This window comes from Podarcis melisellensis (assembly GCF_964234715.1).
Source record: "Podarcis melisellensis genome assembly, chromosome: 3".
NCBI classification, from domain to species: Eukaryota; Metazoa; Chordata; class Lepidosauria; order Squamata; family Lacertidae; genus Podarcis; species Podarcis melisellensis.
Genome location: NC_138530.1, coordinates 34,283,971 through 34,294,562, shown reverse-complemented (window position 1 = coordinate 34,294,562; position 10,592 = coordinate 34,283,971). Strand labels below are relative to the sequence as shown.

General features: G+C 43.9%; 1 long non-coding RNA gene across 1 annotated transcript in view; it reads right to left on the bottom strand.

The window, feature by feature from the left end:
- Positions 1–272: 272 nt before the first annotated feature.
- The window catches only part of LOC309366082, a 36,538-nt gene continuing 26,218 nt past the window's right edge, over positions 273–10,592 (bottom strand). Inside the window, exons 2-3 of the long non-coding RNA XR_014166480.1 lie at positions 2,652–2,813; positions 273–2,562 (exon numbers count right to left, since the gene is read on the bottom strand). This is a non-coding gene — a long non-coding RNA (uncharacterized lncRNA). The remainder of the gene's footprint in view (positions 2,563–2,651; positions 2,814–10,592) is intronic.

Genomic DNA, 10,592 nt, shown 5'->3' with positions numbered 1-10,592 from the left:
CACAGGAATAGGAAAGAAATGTTTTCCTAACCTTTTCCAAGTTTTTATAAACAGTTGTATAAAGCCATCTAATAGTTATATAAATCTATAAATTATGAGTATTGTCTGTTTTATATATTTATTGTCTGGGGTTTTTTTGTGTGAGTTTGTGTGGATTCTTTGCCTTATACTTCTACACCAGTTTTTTCTTGCATAGAATAGGTGAGAGTCATTTGGTGATAGCAGTGGGAAACTTTAATCTGCAACACAGATTCATACTCAGTATTCATAGGTAGCATATCTTGATGGACTCATTGGGAGCAGCAGATTAAGCACTAAATTGGCAACCAAAACAGCAGCCAAATTTGCTCTTTGAACAGTAGCAATTCCAGTGTTTAATTCAATTACAGGGCAGTAAGAAAAATTACAAAGGCAATTACTTCAGAGATCCCCTGACATCATCATAAGCAACCTGGCACCATCATAAGCAGCAATTGGACACATTTGTGTGAGGAAATATATTTTCTAGGATCACAGAAATCCTTGCAGATGTGAAACAACTAGTAGGAAAAAAACACAGCAAACAAGTTCATTCTCATGACTGAGTTATCTACACCCCCGCATTTCATCGCTCCCAAGAAATGACTTTCCTTCGTGGAGACAACACCTTAATAACAACGGCAACCTTGTCCTCAAAAGTGAAAAACAGCTACAGGTAGGACTGCAGAGAATTGTCCCACAAAACCCAGAGTAAGCCAAAGATAAGCAGTATGGATTATGCTTCACAATACCTGTATTCATTTGAACGCTGCTACTGTGTTGGCAAGTTATGATGCTTTTGACTGTGAATTCAGCTCTTCCCCCGAGATCTGTCGTTAAGAGCACTCTCCAAATTTTTGGTTTACCTCTACTGAGGAAATAAAATTAAGACAATGCAGCAGATTTGGCCAGCCTGGTATGCACCAGATGTTTTGTTTTTTAGCTTTTAATATTTAATAGACTATTGTATTTTTAAAATTTAATTTATTTAACATAATTATTACAAAATATAAGCAAAATATTGCAAATACATACATACATATATACATATTTCAGATAAGCACACATATATAAAAAGAACCAAAGAGAAAAAAGAAAAAAATGAAGAAAGAAAAAGAAAAAAATAAAGAGAAGAAGAAGAAAAGTTAGAAGAATTTCTTCCAAATTTATTCTACAAATATCTCAATAATAAAATTTCATTGATTGACTTCCATCGCTTACACTGCGCTTCCTATATAAATTTTAAGCAAGATTGTATCTTTTATTTTGTATTTTCCCCATACAATCTCACACGAATATTCTAATCAACAAGTTTCTAAATCTGTTTTGGACTACAATTTCTATTGGGCCTGATGGGAATGGTAGTCCAAAACATCTGAAGGGCACCCACTCCCTCCAAGAAAGATCATCGTAGGAAGGGAAAAACCAATCTTCTCCCCCTCCATCAGCAGACCGGGTTGCAGCTGCAGGGAGATTCCCCTTCCCTTCCACAAAAAAGACCCTGCTGCAACCACCGTTAACTCTGGGATTGTGGAACCAAAGGGGAAAGGACTCTGGCCCCATCCATTGGCCAAATGAACAAGGGCCTCCACCTCCTATTCAAGGAAGGCCATTAGCACAGAAAGCCTGGCCTCCCACTGTACCTCAGCCGTTTCTCAGAACTGATGCCACTCTAACTTTTTCTTCCACTCCCCTTAGCTTCTGTGTCATATTTTTTGTATGCCTGGTGGCATGACCTCTCTCTTCCTTTTTCTCTCGCTGTGTGCACACTATACATTTAAGCACATTATTTCCCCAAAAGAAGCTTGGGAACTGTAGTGTGTCAAACTACAGTTCCCTGGCTTCTTTGGGTCAAGTTATGTGCTTTAAATGTATGGCATGTATGTAGCTACAGTCTCATCCCCATCTCCTTTTCTTGATTGCAGGACTTCTCTCCCCTTGCCCCCTAGGGGGAAAATAATTTTCTAACAAGCAGGGTTAAAAAATAGTAAGCAAATAAATAAACAAACATATCCTGAGTTTCCAGTCTGTTAAAAATACAAATAACAATGGCTTATCCAATTATGGGTAGTTTTAATTTTTTATTGCTTGTGGGTGAGCTAAGGCTTGCAAAGTAGCTATATAGCATTTAAAAGTGCTATATAATATAAAGTTTGATTAATGACTCCTGATGTTTGCAGGCATCCACCTCCCATTTTGAATGTTTAGCTCCAAGTCTGGGTTTAGCGTTAGTCAATGTCCAACCACCTCATGGAAACTGCTGCGCTCTGTGGAAGGATCAGGGCCAGCCGAAGGTGTCTTGGTTTGTGAGGAACAAGGTCAGAACCAGACTGAAAGGAAAATGGCTTGGTCTGCTTTTCAGAAACCCAGTACGGCAGGAGCTAAGATGTGCAGACGTTATGGTTAAGCTGGCTTGTAGATTTGAGGAGGCTTGTGGGAGTGGGGAGGCCAGTTTGGGGAAGGGTTACAGCCAGAAATTCCCTGAGCCTGCTTTGTGCACAACTAGATGCCGCCGCGAAGCACCGTCAGTCATGCCGCATTTATCTGAAGAATGGGAGAAAGAGAACAGAAGTCTTTGCCAGGAGCGAACAAAGTGGGCATGCCTCTTAAATAATTACCCCAGGACTGATTACCTTTCCAAGTAATTAAACATTATGAAAGGTTATTAACGTGCTGATAATAGACAGCTTTGAAAATTGCCAGCGCAGCGTGAGGGAGCAGCAGACAACCACATGGCTGAGAACAGGTTTCTGTAGCCTCGCGAAGGCCTCAGACTTCTCATTGTCAAGCAGCTCCTGCAGAAAAAGAGGTGGGGAGAAAGGAAATAAAAGGCCTGTTCCTGTTAAAGGAGCAAAAAGAGAGAACCCTGTGTATGTGTGTGTGTGTGCTTTCAGTCCATGAAAGTGGCATAGCGGGGTTGAAAATTGCATGGAGACAGCAGGGGGAGAGGAGGGAGGTGTACATGTTCCATAAAACAGAAAGCCTCACCCACAGACATGGAGCGATCTAAATTATGCCTCTCTGAACCAGCCTGGCCAATTTGTGCCTGGGGCGGGTTAACTCCAGCGCAGGGCCAGCCAAGCAGGTGTTCACCAGCTTTTTAATTCCAGAGGAAGGTGTGTTGGTGGTGGAGGTGGTGATGGAAGCTGCCTCCTGTCCTCTTCTCTCTTTTTTAAGGGTTTGTTCAGCTTCCCACAAGCTTCCGGGTATTGTTTATTAATTAAAGGTATATCCCACCCTTTCTCCCAAAAGAGCCCAGGATGGGAAAAGTCAAGTGGTAAAACATTTACTAGAAGGAGGAGGAGAAAGAGGAGAAGGAGAAGGAGAAGGAGGAGAAGGAGGAGAAGGAGAAGGAGGAGAAGGAGGAGAAGGAGAAGGAGAAGGAGAAGGACAGATGTAGACTGGGAAAGATCTCAGGCTTAAAATCTTGTTGAAAGAAGGAGGTCTTCAGTGGGTGCTGAAAAGACAACAGATATGGTGCCTGTCTTAATATTCAAGGAAAGGGGGGTTCTAAGGAGGAGGTGTCACAGCACTAAAGACCTGGTCCCTATGTTGTGCGAAACACACCTCCTGATAAGATGGTATCTTCAGGAGGACCTCATCTGCACAGTGCTTTGACCAATTGGGTTTGTAGCAATCTTTCAGGCCTCTGGTCCCAAGCTGTATAGGGCAAAGCCAGCATCTGAAGCCTAGACTGGTGATTAATTGGCAGCAGAGGATCAAGTGTGATGGTTGTCTATTTTGTTCCTTTGTTTCCAGAATGGACTGAAAAGTGGGTTGGTGGAAGAGTACTTCTTCTGTCACGTACCTCCGTTTTCCCCAGTAGCAACGCAGTGATTGAGCTGGCCTTGTCTTTGTAGAAGGTGAGATGTGGTGCGGGCCCATGTGGGCTCACCTTGTGGCATCAGTGGTGCCTGCGGTGGCTCTGAGCAGTACAGGGTAGGTGGATGTAGGCACCATTTTACCGTATTTTTCGCACCATAGGACGCACTTTTTCCCCTCCAAAAATGAAGGGGAAATGTGTGTGTGTCCTATGGTGCGAATGCAGGCTTTCGCTGAAGCTGGCGAGCGAGAAGGGTCGGTGCGCACCAACCCTCTCGCTCTCCAGGCTTCAGGAGAGCCCCACCACCAGCCCCACAAGCTCGGGGGACAGCGGGGAGGCGGAACGCCGCCATCCCGCTGTCCCCCGACTTGGTTAGAAGGCTGGCGGGGGGAGAAGCCTGCTCCTCCCCGTTGCCAGCCCCGCAAACTCGGGGGACAGCGGGAGAGGCGCAGAGCGCCCTTCCCGCTGCCCCCTGACTTGGCTAGAAGGCTGGCGGGGGGGAGAAGCCTGCTCCTCCCCGTCGCCAGCCCCACAAACTTGGGAGACAGCGGGAGAGGCGCAGCGCGCCCTCCCGCTGTCTCCCGACATGGTTTGGAGGCTGGCGGAGGGCTTCCTCCTCCCCCAGCCCTGAAAGCTCCCAGAGCGATGCCAAAGCTGCGCGCAGCTTCGGCATGGCTCTGGGTCCCGTTCTGGGGGAGGGGGAAGCTCGGGCTTCCCCCGCCCCAGCCCCGCGTCTCCAGCCGGGAGACGGTTGCGGGGGGCTGCTTTGGAGGTTCCTGCCATAGGCGCGCGTCACCTCTCCAGCCGGGAGAGGGTCGCGGGGGGCTGCTTTAGCCCCGCGCGCGCTCTCCGGGCTGGAGAGGTGACGCGCGCCTATGGCAGGAGCCTCCATAGGCGCGCGTCACCTCTCCAGCCGGGAGAGCACGCACGGGGCTAAAGCAGCCCCCCGCGACCCTCTCCTGGCTGGAGAGGTGACGCGCGCTTATGGCAGGAGCCTCCATAGGCGCGCGTCACCTCTCCAGCCGGGAGAGCACGCACGGGGCTAAAGCAGCCCCCCGCGACCCTCTCCCGGCTGGAGAGGTGACGCCGCTGCTCCCTGACCTGCTCTTTGGGGCTGGTGGTGGGCTTCCCCCGCCAGCCCCAAAGAGCAGGTCGAAAGGAACCTGAAGCCTGGAGAGCGAGAGGGGTTGGTGCGCACCGACCCCTCTCGCTCTCCAGGCTTCCAAGGTAGCCGCCTGAACGCACCTTAAACGGCACCTTGTTTTAGAATTGGAAAACAAAAGGGGGAAAATTCTCCCACTCTCTGCGCAGAGCCTCCTGCCGCTTCGCTGAAGGGGCGCTGGGCAGAGAGCAGAAGAATTTTTTTTCCTTGTTCTCCCCCCTCTAAAACAAGGTGCGTCCTATTGTCCGGTGCGTCCTATGGTGCGAAAAATACGGTAATCTCTCACAGCGCTGCCATGACACAGCATTCCTCTATGGCATTATGGGGTCTTAACATGGCAGCTAGATTGTTTTAAAGGAAATCCAAGCCCCTGCCAGAGTGCTGGAGCACCAGCTGGTACCCAAAGATACCAAGTGCTGAAGTCATTCCTGGCAAAGTCCTGAACTGTAACTTGAATAGAAGAGAGTTTTCAGGCAGGTGCAACTTGTCACGGAGGAGTGAAAGAAGTTCAAAATCCTCTCTCCTACACAACTATGTAAGGTTCAGGAGCCCTGCCTACATTTGTGTCTGGCCATCTTCTCTAGTGCTTTTCGCCACTCCCTCGCTTAAGAAGTGGGAAAATAACCTCAGACAAATAAGAATATAATGGTGTGGTTACCACTGGTTCAACCCACTTTAAGTCAATGTGGGTCACGAGCATATAGACTAAGAGAGCAAGACGAACATACGCTTAAAGAAGATTGGAAAATGTTTATATTATATTGGGGAGGGGTTGTGTACACTTGAAAACATTGGTAGCATTAAGATAAATTCAACAGTCTAAATAAGTTTTGATGGATGTCATAATGGAATACAGTGATACCTTGGGTTAAGTACTTAATTCGTTCCAGAGGTCCGTTTTTTTTTTTTTATAAATATTTATTAAGATTTTTAAAGAAAAAAGAAAAAAAAATACATTAATAATAAACAGTATTATTTTGCTTTAACAAAGTTTCCTGTCATCTTTGAACTTCCTCACGCCTCCCGCTCCCATTTACATCATTAATAAATTTTTGTCGAGCAAATTATCATCTTATTTCCAACTTGTATACCAATAAAATACATTAAAATAATTCTCCTTCAACTTTGTTTCTCTTAATCTCTCTTGTCATCATTTCCTGATCTATTTTAGTGATGGCCAATTGTTTATAACCAAGCATCTTTTTTAACATTCCATTAAATCACAATATTTTTGTAAATAAGTCTTAAATTTCTTCCAGTCCTCTTCCATCCTTTCTTCTCCCAGGTCTCGGATTCTGCCAGTCATCTCCGCCAACTGCATATAGTCCATCAGTTGCATCTGCCATTCTTCCAGTGTGGGTAAATCTTGAGTTTTCCAGTTCTTAGCAAGTAATATCCTTGCTGCTGTTGTTGCATACATGAAAAATGTTCTATCTTTCTTTAACACCTTCTGGTCGACAATGCCCAGGAGGAAGGCCTCTGGTTTCTTAGTAAAGGTATACTTAAATACCTTTTTCAGCTCATTATATATCATTTCCCAGAAGGCCTTCACCTTAGGGCAGGTCCACCAGAGGTGGTAAAATGTTCCCTCATTTTCCTTACATTTCCAACATTTGTTATCTGACGAATGGTATATTTTGGCAAGTTTAACTGGGGTCATGTACCATCTGTATATCATTTTCATTACATTTTCTTTCAAAGCATTACATGCAGTAAAATTCAACCCAGTGGTCCACAACCTTTCCCAGTCCTCAAACATAATGTTATGCCCAATATCCTGTGCCCATTTTATCATAGCCGACTTAACCATTTCGTCTTGTGTATTCCATTTCAACAGCAAGTTATACATTCTTGAAAGTACCTTAGTCTTAGGTTCTAACAGCTCTGTTTCCAACTTCGATTTCTCCACCTGGAATCCTAACTTTTTGTCACTTTTAAAAACTTCCTTGATCTGAGCGTAGTGTAACCAGTCTCGCACTTTATCCTTCATTTTCTCCATACTCTGCAATTTCCAATTGTCTCCGTCTTTTTCTAGCAATTCCCAATATTTTGGCCAGTAGGCTTCCATATTGGTTCCTTTTCGGGCCTTAGCTTCCAAAGGTGAAAGCCACCTTGGTGTTTTATTTTCCAATAAGTCTTTATATTTTGTCCAGACATTAAACACTGCTTTCCTGACAATATGGTTCTTAAAGGCCTTGTTGATCTTAACTTTATCATACCACAAATATGCATGCCAACCAAACGCATTGTTATAACCTTCCAAATCTAAAACATCAGTGTCCTCAAGAAGTAGCCAATCTTTTAGCCAGCAGAAAGCTGCGGCTTCATAGTACAACCTTAAGTCTGGCAGGGCAAAGCCCCCTCTTTCCTTTGCATCTGTTAATATCTTAAACTTGATTCTGGGCTTTTTGCCCTGCCAGACAAATTTGGAAATATCTCTCTGCCACCTCCGGAAACACTCTGTTTTGTCCACAATTTGCAATGTTTGAAACAAAAACAACATCTTTGGCAGCACATTCATCTTAATTGCAGCAATTCGGCCTAACAAAGAAAGCTTCAGCTTTGCCCAGCTTTCCAAGTCTCTCTTAATTTCAGACCAGCATTTTTCATAATTATCTTTAAATAGACTCAGATTTTTGGTTGTTATACTAACCCCTAGGTATTTTACCCGTTTCACCAGTGATAATTCTGTTTCTCTCTGAAACCATTCTGACTCTATTTCTGTCATATTTTTTCCTAACACCTTCGTTTTTTGTTTATTTAGCTTAAATCCTGCAACCTGACCAAAGTCATGTATCAGTTGTAAAACTCTTTTCGTGCTAGATTCTGGCTCCTGCAATGTCAAAACTAGGTCATCTGCGAAAGCTTTCAGTTTATATTGTTTCGCTCCGACCTGAATCCCCTTCACCAACCGGTCACCTCTAATCATATTCAAGAGCACCTCCAGAACTGAGATAAATAACAGAGGAGAAATCGGGCAGCCTTGTCGTGTTCCTTTTTCAATTTTGAATTCTTCCGTTACCACATTATTAACTATCAGTTTAGCTTTTTGTTCTGAATATATCGCATCAATCCCATTTTCAAAACCCCGCCCCACTCCCATTTCTTTTAAGTTTCCCTTCATGAATTTCCAAGAGATGTTGTCAAAGGCCTTCTCCGCGTCTATGAATATCAGCACTGCTCTAGTGTTTATGTCTGTTTGCAAAAGTTCCAAAATGTCAATAATGTTCCTTGTGTTTGCAAACATATGTCTACCTGGGAGAAAGCCAGCCTGGTCCTTGTGAATTACTTCATTCAAAACTTTTTTAAGTCTTCCTGCCAAAACATCAGCAAATATTTTATAATCCACATTTAAAAGGGAGATGGGGCGATAGTTCTTAAGTTGTGTCTTTTCAGTTTCTGATTTTGGTATCAGCGTGATAAAAGCTTCCTTCCACGATTCCGGCGCCTTCTTTCCCTCCAAAATTTCATTGCTGACCTCCATTAAGGGTTGAATCAAATAGTCACTCATTGTCTTATAATACTTGGAGGTAAGACCATCTGGTCCTGGAGATTTGCCCAGCTTCGTATTCTGAATGGCATGTTCAATTTCTTGTCGTGTTATTTGTCTATTCAGGAGTAGTCTATTTTCTTGTGTGAGTTTTTTAAGACTGTTTTTTTCCAAAAATTGTTCAATCTCAACCTCATTTTGCGGCCCTTGAGTATATAATTTCTTAAAATATTTCTGAAAGGATTTCCTGATTTCCACAGGGTTCTGGATGTTTTTTCCTTCAATTTCCAAATTTGTAACTGTGTTCAGCTTCTGTCTCTTCTTCAACTGCCAGGCCAGCAGTTTCCCACATTTATTAGCCGATTCAAACGTTTTTTGTTTCATTGACTTAATCTTCCATTCTATTTCCTGATTGATCAGTCTAGAATATTGTGCCTGGTGGAGTTTAATTTCTCTCAGAGTCGGCTGCGACTTCGGGTTTCCTCTTAGCTTCTTTTCTAGCTCTTTTATTTTTTCCAAGATCTTATCTTTCTTTTCATTTTGTTTCCTTTTCTTAATAGCATTCTGTTGTATTAAGAACCCTCTCATCACGGCTTTACTCGCGTCCCAAATTGTTCTTTTTTCCACCGTTGTATTCAGATTTATTTCAAAATAGTCCTTCAAAACTTTTTGGGCCTTCTTAATAATCTCCTGATCTCTAAATAGATTGTCATTCATCTTCCATCGAAAGGAGCTGGATGGTATTAGTGTCAGGTCCATTCTCAAAGCGTTATGGTCGGAGCAGGTCTTTGGGCAGATTTCCACCTTTCTGACCTTAGGTGCCAGACATCTAGTAATCCATATTTGGTCAATTCTTGTCCAGGTCAGATGGGCTCAGAGGTCCGTTTTTAACCTGAAACTGTTCTTAACCTGAAGCACCACTTTAGCTAGTGGGGCCTCCTGCTGCCGCCACGCCACTGGAGCACGATTTCTGTTCTCATCCTGAAGCAAAGTTCTTAACCTGAGGTACTATTTCTGGGTTAGCGGAGTCTGTAACCTGAAGTGTATGTAGCCTGAAGCGTATGTAACCTGAGGTATCACTGTACTGAATGATTTAGTTTATGTAAGGATCTATGTTGTGCAAAATGAACCATGGAAAGAGAAGAAGGGAGGTCATTGATATTTTAAGGTCGGGTTGTTTAAATTAATATTCTAAAATGTAAAACAGAAAATTTAATAGAAATTATTAAATAATAATAAGTCAATGTGAGCCCACCAGTTTGAAAGCCCTTTTGCTTGTGGATGCGATAGCAGATTCCTCCTTGCAGGATGGATGGAAGTCAGACAAAGAATCTTTGTGCTGTCACAGATTCAATAGGTGGGTTTTCTTTTCTAACTTTCTAAGAACTTAATACAGACATTTTGCTGTGATGGTTTCATACATCCAGTGCAGTAGACAGCTGGAGTTGGCACCTTGCATTTCCAGTTTACATGACATTTGGAAGATGAATGGTGAGATTCTAGGCAAATCTATAACCTGTGGGTCTGGGTAGTGTCTTGCCAGCGGCAGCATAAATCTAAAACTCTTTGGCCGCAGCCAGAATGAGTGAGAGCGCCTATGTAACTTGAGAACCAAATTGCAGAGCATGAAAACAAGTGCATATACCTGTGTATTACAAATCCAAGTAACTGTACAGGTGTAGGAATGGGATTGAAGGCATCTGAGGCACCTGAGGTCCAGCTTTTCTGATCTCCCCAGATTGCTCCAGAGGGCCAGGTTTAGAGACAGGAAAGCTGGGAGACTGCCTGGGTTTTAAGAGCCGGAATGTGCCAGTCACAAGCCAGCCATCCACTCAACACCTGGGGAAAAATGTACCGACTTCACTTGTAGAATTGGCTCTATAGTGCCAATGCAGGGATGTGGCCTTCCAAATATGGCTGGACTACAACTCCCTTAATGGCTGACCATTGGCCAGGCTGGCTGGGGCTGGTGGGAACTGGAGTCCAACAACAACTGGAGCCATTGGTTCCCCAGCCTGATGCTAACTTTCCCTTTACATTCATGGGAAGGGGGTGCAGTCTTGGCTACTGCATGCCACCCAAGGAATCTATATCACGAG